The sequence below is a fragment of the Mirounga leonina genome, unplaced genomic scaffold (genome assembly GCF_011800145.1).
Source record: "Mirounga leonina isolate KUSES-001 unplaced genomic scaffold, KU_Mleo_1.0 Mir_101222, whole genome shotgun sequence".
NCBI classification, from domain to species: Eukaryota; Metazoa; Chordata; class Mammalia; order Carnivora; family Phocidae; genus Mirounga; species Mirounga leonina.
In genome coordinates, this window is record NW_023270085.1 from 769,202 (window position 1) to 787,601 (window position 18,400).

An 18,400-nucleotide genomic window follows, 5' to 3' on the forward strand; every position below is an offset into this window, starting at 1 on the left:
CTGCTAGAGTTGATATAGTAACTATTTTATTACTTACTGACATAATTCATTTTAACTGTGGGATTAAGATAGCTCCAGGTATATATTGCAACTTCCATCTATGAATCTCAAAGTATCTAACAAATATTTACCACAGTATGTGAGAAGTCAGTGATTTTTGCCAATGGGGAAAGAGTTATTAACTTGCCTACAGATTCGTGATGCCATGGGATGGGCAACCTGTATGAATTTACAAAGAAAGAGGAATTTAATTTCCCTCCATTCTTTTCTCTCTTGATGGCTTGGGAAGGGGCAGGAAGGAGGGAACAAGAACAGCAAAGAAGAGTTTTCTACCTCTGCGTTCCAGAGGGAAGAACTGAGCAAATACAATAAAACTGCTTGAAGCAATTAAATGACTAGGCAATTCACAAGGATGCACTGAGAACACATATCCATATCTATGTCAATCATTGATATGAAAAGTAGTAGAAGCCACTATCTCTGCCTTTCAAGGAGTCTATAGTCTTTTAAAATACACTAATTCATATTGTTAATTTTGTCATACAGTGGTTACAATAGAAAATGTCCTTATTTTTTTAGACATGCATGATGAAGTATTTAGGGGAGAAATATGTATTTATAATTACTTTAAAATAAATTTGGAAAAATGAAGAGGTAGCAAATGTCATAGATTTTTAACAATTGTAAAATCTAGGTATTTGATATATTGGTGTTCCTTATAGTATTCTTTCTGCTTTTCTGTATGTCTTCAAACTTTTATAATAAAACATTAATTACTTTCACCAATTCAGATTAATGTGAAAAAGTCAATTTAATTCATAAAAAGGGGGTGCCTGGGTGGCTCAGATGGATAAGTGACTGCCTTTGGCTCAGGTCATGATCCCAGGGTCCTGGGATTGAGCCCCGCATCAGGCTCTCTGCTCAGCAGGGAGCTTCTCCCTTTGCCTCCCACTCTGCCTACTAGTGCTCTCTCTCTGTCAAATAAAAAAATAAGATCTTTTAAAAAAATTTTTAAAAATCATAAAATGGTCTAAATGACAGCAATTTTTGAAAGAGACTTCTTGTAGGGCTTTGATTCTTCATAGTAGTTGGAGGTAAACTAGATTTGCCATATATTTTATTGACTGTTTGGCTTATTGATATATGTTCCAGGTTTTAGAGATGTTCAAACAATTTAACAAAGTCAAATAAATTTAAAATAATCGTTGAAATGTAATAAGGAATCACAACATAGGAAGTCTCTACTCTTGTGTGAGGTAGACCACAAAGTCAACCTTAAGCTGTCTGGCAGGTATGAGGAGTGAAATATTCATACGTTTACATGAAAAAAATAAACTGGTTACTAATAAAAAATGATACTATACAGCAAATATTTACTGAGCAGTTGCCATGTGTGTCAGGCATAGTTCTAAGCACTTTTCGTGTTCACTGAATTCACCAAAGGGGCTACTTTATTCTCATTTTACAAGTGAGGAAACTAAGGGTCATAGAGGTTAAGTGATTTGCCAAAGGTCATACAGCCAGGAAGTGACAGAGTTAGGATTTAAACTTAGCTAGGGTTAAATCTGACTAGAATGCTCAGATTTTAATCTCTAATTAATACTCTTTTCCTTGTAAGTGCAACTTTTCCTAATAACAAGACCAGAGAGAAATGTATATTCTATGAGTTTTTGTAGAGCAAATAATGAATAACATCCTCAAAAAAAAATCTTTACTGTAAACACAATAACAAGTTTCTTCAGGCTTGTCATGATGATTTATAATTATCCTATCTAGTATTTGTAGCAAATGAGTTTGTAGGTGCTTGAAAACGATGTGTTTTAAGTGGCTTAAACATCCCTCCCTCCATCAGATAACATTGTTAATCTGCCAAGAATAATTACACCCTCTTTTTTCAGAGAAGTCTGATTCATCATAAATTCTGAATACAGGAGCCCAAATCTCTGATATGTCAAAAGTGGCAAGGCTCATTTACACTTAATTTATATGTATTCTGTATAGGATCATGTATGGCAGTCTTCGAATATTGTGATCGATTAAATAATGAAGTCAAATGGGAAATGATTGCTGAGCAGCCTGACTGAATGTTAAATTCAGTTATGCTAGAACGTTGTGAATTTGGTCTTGAACAAATCAACCAAGTACCCCACCACCTGCCTACTTCTCTCTCCTTTCTTCTACTTATTTCTTATTCATCCTCTAAGTGGGGCCTTTAAGCTCAGAGCTTCTATCTAGAGGATAGCTCAATGATGACTGTGCAATAAAAGTGATAAGCTCGGCATGGATATTTTCTCAAAATCTAGAATTATCTGATTATGTAAGATGCAAAATTGAGATGAACTGTCATTAAATTACAACATTACAGCACTACAAAGTCTGGGTTTGTTAACTTCAGAAAGCACTAGTCATTCATATAACTGAACTGAGAAGGAGGTGGGGGAAACAAGTGGCCTATTACTAGACCCATTAAACAAGAGATTTATGCATTACATATCTATCTTGAGGCAATTAGGCTGATCTTTTTTTTTTCTTTTATGGCTTCATTGAAAACTTCTGGCAATAAAATAATTATAAAATAAGTATCCTAGCATTTATATGTGATATCAAAGGCAATGGATGTCCCATACATTAGAAGTAAAATGGATCCTCATCTACTTCTTCCCGGAGAAATTCAGTATTTCCAAGACAAATTCATTGTTCTGAAAGATTTGTAAATATGAGAGTCCTAGTGTATAAATGGTAAGATGGATGAGACAATTTGTTTTGATTGCCAAATCATTTTTTGTTGATTTTAAACAAACTCTAATTACCTGCTGAATTTTTATTATTTAAAAACAGAGTTGCTAACATGGATTTGAACACTTAACTATGTAGGCTCTGTGTAAAAAATGCAATGGGCATTACTTCACTTAATGTCCATAACCCTAAAAATTGTGATCATTATCTCTATTTTACAGATGTGAAAACTGAGACTAAGAGAGGTTACCTAAGTGATTCAAGGTCATGCAGCTAGAAAATGGTGAAACCAGGATTACTTTTTTTTTTTTGTTAAATTAGTAGATATATTTTAAAGCAGTTTTAGGTTTACGGAAAAATTGAGCAGTAGTTCTCAGCTTATATCACACCCCCACACCCCCACACATACAATTTCCCCTGGGTTAACATCACCCACTAGTGGCGTACAATCGTGTATCACTAAGTGAAAGAAGCCAGTCTGGAAAGGTTATATGCTGTGTGATTCCAGGATTACATTTTAAATAGCCTAACTCTGAACCTACTACCATGCTATACTATTTGTGGCAGCATAATATCAAAGACTTTGGAGAATCAAGGCAAAACATTTCGGTTTTTGAGGGTTTTTAAAAATATTTTAAAGATTTTATTTGTCTATTTGACAGAGAGAGAGAGCACAAGTGGGGTAATGGGAGAGGGAGAAGCAATCTCCCCGCCAAGCAGGGAGCCTGATGCAGGGTTCGATTCCAGGACCCTGGGATCATGACCTGAGCCAAAGGCAAACGCTTAACTGACTGAGCCACCCAGGAGCCCCAAGGCAAAACATTTCATAATCATCTAGATATTCGTGTTGTACATCAAATTTTTAATGGTATGCTATAGCAGACTGAACAGAATCAGTACTCAAAATCTAGTAAAATTCTTAGATTTGGTCAAAGGTCAGGGGTCAGAACATGGGAAAAGGGCACCATATTTTGGAAAACAGGAGACTGGTCAATAAAGAACCAGATTCTAAGACCTGCTGTTTTCTAGCCAAGCAGGGCCAGATCAAGCACATGATTGAGTTTTAAGTGGAAAGAATTTGGTAGGAGTCCAAGTAGGGAGGTGATTGAAAGGAGATAAGTAAGTTTCAGTGATCCAGTTATTGAGAACCACTAGGGATTTACTGTATGAAACAAAAAATTGATTACTGAGGAAGTATTGAGATACCAAGGACAGCACAAGACCAGGAAGTGAATGAACTAGGTCAATGGTTTTTAACTTTGTCTTTACGTTAGAACTACCTAGCGAAGTTTTAAAAAAAATCTTGATGTCCAGGCTATACTCCAGACCAATTAAATCATAATCTCTGGGAGTGAGATCAAGGCATTAATACTTTTTAAAGACCCCAACTGACTATAATATCAGACAAGTTTTAGAACCACTGAACTAAGTACCAAGTCATGGAGTAACTAGAATTCTTTATATTTCCCTATGTTGACACATAAAGTATCCCAGAAGCTGGGGTGGGATTGAATGCACAGGTATATAATTACTGATCTCAATACTAAATGTGAGAGTAATGTACACGGCAAGTATGTCATGTTACTTGTTTCTAAATAATGCCAAATGCCCAGATGGCTCCGAATTTGATTGCTGTATAGTTCTGAATACCCAGATGCTTGACATCATGTAGAAAATTTATCTTGATGACTGAATGAAGTCTATTTTTTGACCTAATGTGTTGATATGCAAAAGTACTAACTTATATAGACATGAGATTTATCATTATGACTCAGATATACTATGTGTCAAATCACTTCTTTCAAATCAAATAATTCCATATAGCAAAAGCTTGATAACTCTACCTACAAGTTTGTCATAGTCACAGAAGAAAGTTCCAACTCTTGAAACTCAAGGTTTTAATTCAATTAAAATTCATTGATGGCCATGTACTGAATTGTTCAATTTAATACATTTTAGGGATGTATGATATTAAGGCTGTATGATAATATTCAAGTCAAAAGTTACTGAGAGGATTAACTGAAATAATATATGTGAAAGTGCTGATCAATAGTAAATACTATAAAATGTTAAAAATTAAAATTGATTTAATGAAATTTCCACAAACCATTTATTCATCCTGTGAGCCAGTGGGCTGTAGTTATCTATACAACTACTACTAAGTGACATCTTATGTTACTTGGTGGTAAGAATGATTTACATCACTAAGACACACGCAGCTTCACTATGTACATCTAAACATCAGATGACTGTTTTATTTTCTTTAAATGTCTGGTGTCATATAATTTCAGTCAGAGAATAAGTTGCAGTCTATTTGCTTTCCCTGGTCCCATTTTATTGTTCTTGTCCTCCAAATCCCCATGTGAGTCTCTAACCCATTTAATGCAGCTGTCAAAACCCACATGGCCCCAACTTGAGCTCCTTTGCTGTCAGAAATAGCTATAATAAAGGAACTATCTGGTTAATACCTTGAGAACAATCAAATGTAATCTAACAGAGTCTAAGCAGTTAGTTTTAGCAAGCACAGCATTATAGCCACATCCTTCATTTGTGAGTTTCCCTTCAATTCATTTGTGCTCACACAATTACCTTTGAACTCACTGAGTCTTTTCACACTTAAAGTTCTGCATGACTCTAACTAAATACCTGAATGTGTTTCAGTAATTTAGGGAAATGAATAGGTCATAAACTGTTGCTTCAAGAAGAAAAAATAATATGGTACAATTTTAAGTTTAAAAAAGGCAAAATCCAGTCTTGGCTATGCTGTAGTAGAATTAGATAAAGAAGAATTTAAGAATTCGGTGACACTTTTCTTATGAAGCTGATAAACTCAAAATAGTCTCATTTTTATAAATCAAATTTGACAGGTGATTAATCTACAATAAGTACTAATTAAAATGGTTTGGAAAATGATTGTGAAAACTATATTAAAATATAACTGAAAAGTAATATTTGGAAATCACCTGAGTGTGAGCATCTCAAAGTGCAAATGATGACACCAACTCATTGATAAATGAGGTTTAAGAAATATAGGTACAAAGAAATATTTTTCCTCTTCAAAGTGATGAAAAGGAAAATGAATGGTCCATTCCAGACATTTAATTCTTGTAGCACTAAAAGGTTCTTGACTAAAAGCTTTAGAACTCATACAGTTCTTCTCAGAGAGGGAGAGAGAGCAATCATTATATAGCATATAATAGAAGAACCTAGTCAGGTAGACTGGTTAGATAGATAAGCCATCAAAAAAAAAAAAAAAAAAAACCTGCTACTATTGGGTAAGGATACTTGGTAATTTCCATTTAATGTTTTTAGACAATTATTAACTGATCAACTTCTAAATAGGCTCCAAATAAGTATGAATTTTAGAAAGAACAAAATAGAACGCAGTTTTCTAGAATGTGTTTAAAGTGAAAACCAGGATTCTGTAGTAAGATAGATATTGAAAAAGTCTCAGTTTAAACAAAGTGAAACAATTTTAATCAATTCAGGGACTTCTCTAAGGTTTTAATAACCATTGTTTTTTTAAGAGAGAGAACCAGAACAAGTGGGGGGAGGGGCAGAGAGAGAGAGAGCATCTTAAGCAGGCTCCACACCCAGCATGGAACCCGATATGGGGCTGTATCTCAGGACCCTGAGATCATGACCTGAGGCGAAATCAAGAGACTGAGGCTTAACCGACTGAGCCACCCAGGCATTGTTAATTGAAAACCAACTTTCTACTTTCACACTCAGTTTACACATTGAGACCAAAACCATACCTTACTGTCTATATTAACATGACTTTGCTATTTCACTGCCTTTATTAGCATTTCTTTACTCTTCCAAGACCATCCTGTCCAAGCAAATAGTTTCTTCATTACAGGAAATACCTGAAAGACTCAGCCAACTCTTCAATGGAAAATATTCAACAGTCTGAGTCCTAAGATTCTTTGAATCCTCCCCTCAAAATCCTCACCTTGTTGCTTCCACCATTTCTGTACTCTTGTATCATGCATGATTCTTAGTGAATTCTAATCAAACCTCCACATTTGAAATACCCACCATAAACCAAATTTCTAATTCTTAATAAATTCTTCCCTCACCTTCCCCACTCTAAGACACAGCCAAAGCTTTGTGAATGTGTCTAAGAAATAAAGCCAACTTTGTTTTATTCACAAGTTGTGTTGGTACCATCTGGGGAAACTTCATGATAGAATCATTAAGAAAATGGTATAGGGCATATTACTTTCTAAATTTACTTAACCTCCCCTCCCAACAAATGCTTGTATGTACACGTATATGATTGTGTGTTTATGTGCATGTGTGTGCATGTGCGTGTGTGGGTATGTGTGACACCATGCACATTCACACATTTTGAGAAAGGCTGATATAGTGAAAAGGATCTTGGACTAAGATCAGGAAATCTGTGTTCCTGCTTCTAACTACTTATTTTTGGGGTTAAGTCCCTCCCCTTATCTGAGGCCTTAACTTTCCTCACCTATGAATGAGATTATAGGACTGGATGATCTCTGAAGATGTGGTTGATTATAATCTTTTTGTCTATCAGTGCACTCATGGCGAAAGATGTACAGATGTCTGAGTTGTAGCCTAAGTAAGGAAGGTTGTAGATTATAAACAATTCCTGGCATACTAGCCTTTTTCTCTCATTCAGGAATTAAGATAGAAATATAAGCCAGTGAGTGATGTTACCATAAGGCTATACTTGAATCTATTTACAAGTTTTATTGGTAACCAACTACTTGAAATAAGTCACTAGTAAGTAGTACCCTGGAGATTGAAAACTACTGATCTGAAACACCTTTGGTTCTCTGACTATAATTTCTTCAAGGAGTGTTGGGAAGAGCTACACCTATCCTAGAGAAAGTAAATCTCTTTTCTTCTTTTAATAAATTTCACAATTGATTTTCTAAAGTAAGATATACCATGTAGCTCTCTAATGGAATCACAGCTAAAATATAAAATTAAATTCATACAATACTTGCTCAAGTCCAACAGATGCACTGAAAGTCATGATGACTATTAATTGGAGCTCTGCAAGCTCATTGCTCCTAATATTTTTTTTTTTTCCTGGACTGATGATTGAATGCCTTCTCATTTGTAGAGCACTTTAAAATGATGCTAATTATACCATCTTACATTTGTGTTGCACTTTACATTTTGCTGGGCTCTTTTGCTTACATTATTACCGAGTCCATACAATAACCCTAAGATGTGAGTAAGGGAGATGGTTATTTTCCTATTTCTTATTTCTTATTTTCCTATTGCCTATTCAGAGATAGAGAAAGAGTTTTATAGAAGTAACTTGCTTAACGGGGCACCTGGGTGGCTTAGTCCCTTGGGCATCTGACTCCTTTATTTATTTTTTTGAACTTAATATATTTTATTTAATGAGTATACTCAAAATACTATTATTTTAGCATGTAACAATATAAAATTTGAGATTTTTTCTATTATTTTTTACTATAGTAAAAGTAAAAAAGTAAAAAAATTAAAAAGCCCTATACATCTATATGTAACCAAAATTATTGTTTTAAACAATTTTTTGCAAGTCTTTTTTTATTATGTTCAGTTATATGCAACTAATGAATTGTTGAACACTACATCAAAAACTAATGATGTATTATATAGTGGGGGGCCAACTCTTGATTTCAGCTCAGGTCATGATCTCAGGGTCATGAGCTAGAGTCCCATGTCAGACTCTGTGCTCAGTGGGGAGTCTGCTTGGGATTCTCTCCCTCTGCCCCTCTCTCTGCTCTCTCTCTCTTTCTGTCTCTAAAATAAATAAATAAATAAATCCTTTAAAAAAAGAAGTAACTTGCTTAAGGTTACAAATTAGAAGACCCAGGAGTCCACCACAGATTTGTCAGATTTTAATTCTTTTTCTCCTCCCTCAAAATTTCTCCATATCGCCACTTAAAAAGACTTGTTAAATGTAGTGGCCTCTTCATTTGTTCTTTATTCTTTCATTTGTTTATTCTTTCTCCATCCTTTCATTCACTCAACAGATATTCATTGTTTGTTCATTTCTTTCTCTTGATTTTCTTATTCAACACTGTTAAGCATAACTTTCTCCTTGTTCTTTCTCAGTTCTTTGCTACTGTATCTGTCCCCTTTTCTAGCTCTTTTTCCCCTCAGACCCCCTAAAGTTTGTTCCCCTAAAATCTGACCTCAACATTCTTTTATTTTCTCTCTATACTTTAACCCTTGACAATTTCATATTACCTTAAGGCTTCAATTATTCTATTTGCATGGACGATACCCAAATCTCTCTTTCTAGTATGAGAGAAGTACAGATAAAATGCTATGAAATCTTGAATAAAGTAGCAGTCACTTCAATAATTTATTTTTTAAGGGAAAATAAAGTGGGAATTAGAAATTTCCTGGTAAAGAGGTAGCTTTTGAGTGGAGCCTTAAAGTGTGGAGTAGGATTTGAATATGCAGAAATGGGAGAAAAAGTTTTCCGATAGAAGGAACAGGATGGACAAAAACAATTGGTGGAAACAACAGACCATATTCGGGAAACAGTAAGCATTCAGAGAGAATGATCTGTGAACATTTCATATTAATTACCTACCTCATCCTCAGCATTTAGTATGATACTTTGGTGTCAATAAAGGAATAAACAATGCCTACTTAATTACTGGCAACATTTCCCTTCAAAACACTCCTGATCTTTGATTTCTATGACCTTACAAAACATATTTCTTGTGTCTAGAGGAAAGAATTCTACTCTGAAAATCTGGAGCCCAATTTCAAATGTTCTACTAATACCATCCTAACTAGTCCTGCTGTATCTCTTCTATGCCTGAACTCCTGTTCAACCTTCCAATCTGGGTCAGTAACCCCTCCTCTGAAATATTTCAGGACTCTCTGCACATCCTGTCACACCAATACTCACTATGCACTCTATTTACCTACTTCTCTGTGTCTTCTACTAGGCTGTGAGATCCTTCTATAAAATGACGATGTATTTTATATTGGTATCCCCAGCTGTGTTTCTAAGACACAGTAGATACTATAAATATCATCCAGTGAATGTAGAAATGATAGTTTCAAAGTCTGTTTTAAATATCACTACTCAATCTTGATTTTATTACATGTATTATTTCCTATGTGCATGCCACTCTAATTGGTATAGTGTGATATCAAATGTATTCTGTTCTCAAACAGCATTTCATCTACTAGGGGAGATGTGGCCTGTACAAATACACACACACACATAATATACATATGCATACATACACAAACTAAAAAGGTCAACTAAACAATTTCCAAGCAGGTGCTTTCACTGACCCCTAAAAGTCATTACAGCCAGATGTTTGACATCCTGGATACCCAACACCTGGATGATTTCTAGCTTCTCCTCCAGATGTCATGCTATTTTGTAATTATGGGCTAAGTCTCTCCTGTGTTCTAGGGCTGCTGTCAAAATCAACTCTGAATAACTTGCTATGACTTTTGAAAACATTGCGGGAACTTCAGAATGATGGGTTAAATGAAAAACCCCTGCCCAGTGCAAGAAGGATAAAGTTCCTTCTTGCCAAGTCACTACTGCACAGGTTACTTGCTGTCTAAATAAACACTATGCACTCAATGATAACATGGTCTGGCTGGGGAAAACCACTGTAACCAGCTGTCCCCAGAACCTTAATCACATATTCAAAAGAAAATGTCTGAGCCTCCATATTATTTATCCATATTCATTCCCCCCATTCATCCCTTGACTTGTGGGCACTGGAGTTCTCTCAGAAACATATTCTTACACATCACAAACTTCTAAACCTTACTGACAATCCCTCAACTTCTGTAGGAATGGATTTTCTGTGAATCCAAGTACAGCTCAGAATCTTCTCTTGTCACATAAACTAAAACAAATCACCAGGATAGAGGTGCAATTCTCACAGGTTTATATATTTTCCCATTTACTTTTATCAGGTAAGCTTGATCCATTTCCTTGATGCCAAGTCACAAAGCAGATGTCAAGGGATTTGGATCATATCTCTTCCACCCTCTATTCCTCCTGCTTACAAGTTTCTAGTTTTGGGCACCTGGGTGGCTCAGTTGGTTAGGCGACTGCCTTTAGCTCAGTTCATGACCCTGGAGTCCCCGGATCGAGTCCCGCATCGGGCTCCCTGCTCGGCGGGGAGTCTGCTTCTCCCTCTGACCCTCCCCCCTCTCATGCTCTCTCTCTCTCAAATAAATAAATAAAATCTTTAAAAAAAAAAAAAATCTTTCCCACCACATCCCTAACAGGAATCTCTGGTCATTCAAGACAGTCATATGTAATAATCTAAACAAGTATTTTCCTCCCTCTCTCATGCTTTAAATGTTTCATGGATAGCTCAGATCCTTCAGACTCACTGAAGATCCCCTTGATCACTCAAGCCTCCAGTGAGCTCCTAAAACACTTATCGTCTACTGCATTCCAGTCACACTTCATTTTGCTAATCCCTGACCCAAGAGTTGGTTAAATTTTTTAAGGCCTAAATGTACAAGACAGAAATCACTCTAATATCCTCACTGGTCTTTCTCTTCAGTGGTGAAGCTGGCAAATGAGCACATAAAAAGATGCTAGAGTAGTCCAATGATAAACAGAGATTTCTAACCTGGGGCCTGAGACACTATGAACTTCCTGACATTACATGCACAATTTTCAGCTTATGGACGTTATTTTCTCTGCAGAGTTTGTGTAATTTTTGTTATATTTTCAAAAGGATCTGTGATTGCCAAATAGTTGAGAACTACTAGTGTTTAAAAAAGAAGAACTATTGGGGTTTCTGTCTCTTGGCTTTATCAGGAAAATATTGGTCTGTGGTTCTGTCTTCAGTTGAAAGAATGTTGCAATCATTAAACATATATCCTCTCTGATTTCCAGGGATAGTGAAGGAGGAAATGGCTACAAACCCATGGATGTTCTGAAAAGAAAATAACTCTTGTGTTCAAAGCCTAGGAGTAGCCTTATTATTATAATTAGCATTTTTCCTGACATGTTCATAATACTGGACAATTTATAAAGCTCTTCTTATGCACTACCTTCATTCCCATCCTAACTCTATTTTTTCTCCCACTTTTCCTTGACCTTGATTTGATTGATTTGCTCTAGTAGGATCTGCCCTAGAGGCTGAAAAAGGTTAATGTTTTAAACAAGTTAAAGAAAGCAGAATCTTTGTTTACAGTGCCTTACTGGTGCACTTGGTCCTTAAGGAACTTGGTTAGGTAAAGCTCTACAGCAAAATTTCTATTAACCCTTTGCTTCCTTTTTGTGGCTACCCCCATCCCACTGTACATCAGTAGTGTCTCCTCAAAAGCCTTCTTTTTTATTCCCCTTTTGATTCTTGGATAACTGTGTATAATTCTAGGATATTTCTTAGCTGCACTTGGCATAGTGGATTACAATGTAATATTTATTTTTAACAACATTCTATGTTTTTGGATCTTTGTAGTATCTGTTTCAGTCTTTTACCACATATAACATTTTTTAAATTGTGCTCTGGTAGGAGTCTTTACTCTTATTTGGAGAATAAATAAAGGCAGAGAAGGATCTGGCAACTTGCTGAAGATTCAGCAGGGTTGGAAACAAGAATCTCTCATTGCCCCACATGCCTCCAGATTACACTGAATCACACTGCTCTCCTGCGCTGCATAAATTAAGCACGGGAGTTCCAATGGTTATTGTCTGTAAATGTCAAACCCTTGTGCATTGTTGGTGGGGATGTAAACTGGTATAGCCACTATGGAAGACAATATGGAGGTTCCTCAAAAAATTAAAAGTAGAACTACCATATGATCCAACAATCCAAAGGAAATGAAATAATTATCTTGAAATATTTATACTCTCATATTCATAGCAGCATTACTCACATAAGCTAACATATGTAAACAACCTAAATATCTATGGATGGATGAATGGATAAAAATGTGGTAGGTAGGGCGCCTGGGTGGCTCAGTTGTTAAGCGTCTGCCTTCGGCTCAGGTCATGGTCCCAGGGTCCTTGGGATCGAGCCCCACATCAGGCTTCCAGCTCCGCAGGAAGCCTGCTTCTCCCTCTCCTTCTCCCTCTTGCTTGTGTTCCCTCTCTCGCTGTGTCTCTCTCTGTCAAATAAATAAATAAAATCTTTTTAAAAAAATGTGGTAGGTATATAGATTTATACAATAAAATATTATTCAGTTTTAAAAAGAAGGAAATCATGTCATTTGTGACAACATAGATAAACCTTGAGGTTATTATGCTAAGTGAAATAAGCCAGAGAGAGAAAAACAAATATTGCACGTAACCACTTATATGTGGAACTTAAAAAAAAAGTCAAACTCATAAAACCAGTCAAAAAGAGGTTGCTGGGGCTCGGGGTAGGGAAAATAAGGAGACTTCAGTAAAAAAAAAAAGCACAAAATTTCAATTATAAGATATATAAGGTCTGATAATCTAATGTATAGTTGATAATGCTGTATTATATAATTGAAGTTTGTAAAGAGTAGAACATAAATGTTTTCACCAAAACAAGCCAAAAATGTAAATACGTAAGGTGATGGATATGTTAACTAACCTGATGGGGAGAATTCTTTTACAATGTACATGTATATCAGATCATCACATTATACATTTTAAATATCTTATAATTTTATTTGTCAATTGTACAAATAATATTTTTAAAATAACACACACAAAAAGAAAAGAAACCACAGATAAGAGGTGAAAGGCCCATGTCCAATCACAGTATCTATCCTGAGAGCTGCTCGGAGCCAATTTAATAATCCATGAAAACAAAAGCTGCCTGTAACAATTTTTCACTCAGAAATGCCATATGGTTGCACTGTAATTAGGGAAAAAGGACTTTAAAACTTTGGAACTAGTATCCTATGTGTTTACATCACATATACAATTTTAGACTTGGTTTCACTCAAATTTTTAGTTCCTCTGTTACCCGTTCACTGAAGGAGCCAACCACCTAAAAAATGACTGGTATATATGTGGTATCTAAGTATATAATTACACAGCAATTAAATTTTAAAAACACAAAATATATTCTTTGTTAAACAGTCAATTAAGCATGGGATATTAACAGTCTCATTTACTCAGATGTTTATTTCAAGACGTTTGCTATAAAGAAGAGATAAACTCTTGTTCAATACTATGCTATACAGAAGATGCTAAGATAATCATTCTCAAAGCAAGTAAAAATATTTTTTTCTTGTTATTTTACCTGGCTACTAGAGGACAAGTTCATGGGTCCAGTTGTTATAAAAGTCTATCGTCTTCTCTCTAGTTCATCTCCACAATCATTGTGTCAGTCTGTAATCTTGATTTTGGGTAATGAATTGCTGGCTGTTTGTTAAGGAGAAGGCACATGTGGGAGGGTAGATGGGTGGCTCAGGAAAAATTCTTCCTCATGGCTAAAACAACAATTCAAAGCATATGCCCTCCTGATGCTAGGTCCATGGAGCTTTTTATATATATGGCACAAAATAGTCTACTGAAAAGAGTTTTTCCAGAAAATTCCTTCCAGCTTTCAATAAGCAGACCCAAGAATACTTGCTGCAGAAATAAAGACATCATTCATATTCACACTATCCTTATGGACCTAGGGTAACAAAGCTGATACAATGGGAGAGGTTTCTCATCATAACCAGTGATCTTTTCCAATATCTAAAGAGTTGGTTAAACAGAACCAGTGAAAAATATGAAAATGCTGATAAGTGAAATGATCCTATGATTTGCATGCCTTATAAAGCTCAGTTAGATCTTGATTTGCAACCACTTTCTATGTAAGTGTGAGTGGTCAGCTTCAGGAGTGTATCTAATCAATATGGATGAAGGAACTGCATTCTCTTTGTCATATCAAAAGAGTAGTCTACTAAATGTGCTTTCTATATGGTGTTGGTTCCTTTTCCAGCTGGTGGAGTCTACCTAAGATAAGGTGTATGTGTTATGTACAATTGCTGTAACAAGTTATTACAAGGCGCCTGGATGGCTCAGTCAGTTAAGCGTCTGCTTTCAGCTCGGGTCATGATCCCAGCATCCTGGGATCAAGTCCCGCATCAGGCATCCTGCTCAGCGGGCTGTCTGCTTTTTCCTCTGCCTCTGTGCCTCCCCCATTTGTGCTCTCTGTCATGCTCTCTCTCTCTCTCTCTCTCTCTCTCAAATGAATAAATAAAATATTAAAAAAAAAAACAAGCACTGGTTGTTATATGCAAACAATGAATCATGGAACACTACATCAAAAACTAACAATGTAATGTATGGTGATTAACATAACAATAAAATTTTAAAAAATTATAAAAAAACAAGTTATTACAAATCTAGTGGCTTAAAATCAAACAAATTTATCTTTTTAGCTTTATTGAAGTATAATTGATATACAACACATTGCTTAAATTTAATGTATACATCTTGAGGAGTTTGGATATAGGTACACACTCCTAATACTATCAACCCAATCAAGGCACTAAACATATTCATCACCTCCACAAATTCCCTGTGCTCCTCTGTGTTTGTTGTGGTAAGAACACTTAACATGATATCTAACCTTTTCATGTATAAAATTTACAATACCACATTGTTAATTATATGCATTATGTTGTACAGCAAATCTCTAAAACTTCATCTTGTATAACATAAATTTTACACCCATTGAGCAACAATTCCCCATTTTTTCCTTACCCCATCCCCTGGTAACCACTATTCTATTCTTTCCTTCTATGAGTTCGACTACTTTAGATATCCAATATAAATGAAATCATGCATTATTTGTCATTATATGATTGGCTTATTTCACTTAGCGTAATGTCCTTTGGGATAATCCTTTTTTTTTTAAGATTGAATAATATTCCATTGTATACATGTGCCACGTTTTCTTTATATATTCATCTGTCAATGGACATTTGGATTCTTTCCATATCTTGGTTATTGTGAACAATGTTGCAATGAACATGGAAGTGCATATATCTCTTTGAGATCCCGATTTTAATTATTTTGGATATATACCCATAAGTAGGATTGTTGGATCATGTGTTTGGTAGTTCTATTTTTAATTCTTTGAGAAATATCCATACCTTTTGCCATAGTGGCTACACCATTCCACATTCCCGTTGACAGTATACAAGGGTTTCAATTTCTCCACATCCTTACCAATACTTGCTTTTATCTTTTAAGGTTTTCTTTTTCTTTTCCTTTTTCTTCTAGTGATAGCTATCATAATAGGTGTGAGATATTGATATCTTACTGTGGCTTTGATCTGTATTTTTCTGATGATTTGTGAAGTTTAACAGCTTTTCATATACCTGGTGACCATCTGTGTGTCTTCTTTAGGGAAGTGTCTATTCAAGTTCTTGGTTCATTTTAAAAATCAGGTTACTTTTTGTGAGTTTTTGTTTTTGTTTCTTTTTATTTATGGTAGGAGATTCTTATATATTTGGGATATTATATTAGCCCATTATCTTCAGATAGATAGTTTGCAAATATTTTCTCCTTTTGTGGTGGTTGCAAATTTATTATCTTATACATCTGTAGTTCACAGGTCTAACAGGTCTCACTTGGGCTAAAATCAAGGTGTTGGCAGGGATTCATTCCTTTCTTGATGTTCTAGGTCACAATCTGTTTCCTTGCCCTTTCCAGCTTCTAGCAGACTTCCCGTGGCTAGTGGCCCCTTTCCTCAATCTTCAAAGACAGCAACAGTGAGTTGAGTTAATCTCACATGAAATCATTTCACTCTAACCAATCCTGCCTCCTTCCACTTTTAAGGATTCTTGTAATTACATTGAGCCCACCCAGATAATATAGTATAATTCTAGCTACAATCTTAATTCTCCTTTGTCATGTAAGGTAATAGCCTAACTAAATAAAATTTTAATTTATTTTAATTAATTTAATTTAAGGGATTAGGTTATGGACATCTTTTATTTTTTTTAAAGATTTTATTTATGTATTTGACAGAGAGAGACATAGCGAGAGAGGGAACACAAGCAGGGGGAGTGGGAGAGGGAGAAGTAGGCTTCCTGACAAGCAGGGATCCCGATGTGGGGCTCGATCCCAGGACCCTGGGATCATGACCTGAGCCGAAGGCAGACGCTTAATGACTGAGCCACCCAGGCGCCCCTGGACATCTTTTAAAGGAGCTTTATTCGATCTACCACATGAGGTAATGTTCAATGCTGCTAACAAAAGAATCCATTTGGTTTTCTTTTCTTTTCTTTTTTTATTTTTATTTATTTATTTATTTATTTAAAAGATTTTATTTATTTAGTTGACAGAGAGAGACAGCGAGAGAGGGAACACAAGCAGGGGGAGTGGGAGAGGGAGAAGCAGGCTCCCCGCCGAACAGGGAGCCCGTTGAGGGGCTCAATCCCTGGATCCTAGGATCATGACCTGAGCCGAAGGCAGACGCTTAACGACTGAGTCACCCAGGCGCCCCACTTTTCTTTTTTTAAAAAAGTCTTTATTTATTAATTTGAGAGAGAGACAGAGAAAGCACAAGCAGGGGGAGGGGCAGAGGGAGAGGGACAAGCAAACTTCCCACTGAGTGGGAAGCCCGACATGGGGCCCAAGACCCTGAGATCATGACCTGAGCTGAAGTCAGACGCTTAACCGACTGAGTCACCCAGATGACCCCCATTTGGTTTTCCTACAAGATACCAAAATGCAGATATAGCTTTGGTAAAGTGAAAGAGCTTTGCTCAGTGAGATGTTGGTGGGTATAACACACACACATACACAAATGCATGTATCACATGATAACATATATACAGAAACACACATATTCATTGATACACTAGTTATCTTATGGTGAAATATGTTTATAAAATGATGGATAAATCAAAACTCAATAGGCTGTTTTACTATACAATATTGCACAGACTGATGGACCAATAGTCACTATAAAATTCCAAGGTGGGGAGAGGGTATGAGGCCTTTCCCAAATTTAACTGATTATAAAATTCTTGCTTGTAAGTGTATCTTGCTGGACCAGTGGGAAACACTTTCCCAAATTTAACTGATTATAAAACTCTTGCTTGTAAGTGTATCTTGCTGGACCAGTGGGAAACACAAAAAACCCTAAGTTTTTTGATATCTAGTTCCACTTGTTTTAGAAACAGCCCAATTGGTCTACCCTGTGGCTACAAACTACATCTAAGCATTGATCTTCCTTTTGAAATGTTTTTTATTGGTTACTGTTGGTAGAACTCAGAGGCATAGCACCCACATATATACATGTGCTTATATCTTTTACTTTATGAAATTAAACATGATTTATGTATTTTCAAACGTTAACTCCTGAGAAAATTGTATTATTTTCTGTTAGCTAGAGGCTAGTAATGAGGCCCAGTTGTTAAAAAGCCCATCATCTTATATCTAGTCTATGACTACAGCCATTGTCCCAGCCTATAATCCTCCTGTTGACCAATGAAAGGCTGGCTTTTTGTCATAAATTCCTCAAGCTCCTTCCGTGGTTAGGTCATTCTTTTCCTTTAATAATACTTAGTGGCGGCTTCTTTGATCACTCCATATGAAGTAGTCTCCCCCAGTGAGTTTATATCATATTATCTTGTTCTTCTCCTTCATAGAAGCTATCAGGATCTGTGAACATCTTATATATTTGTTTGCTTACCTAATACTTATCTCTTTCACCAACTAAAATGTAAGCACCATGAGGGTAGGAAATTTGTTGGT

The 18,400-nt window shown here is 35.8% G+C and overlaps 1 protein-coding gene across 1 annotated transcript in view; it reads right to left on the bottom strand.

Annotated features, from left to right (window-relative positions):
• The window catches only part of IL1RAPL2 (interleukin 1 receptor accessory protein like 2), a 1,205,338-nt gene that overhangs the window by 273,036 nt on the left and 913,902 nt on the right, over positions 1–18,400 (bottom strand). The gene's annotated exons all lie outside the window — the stretch shown is intronic.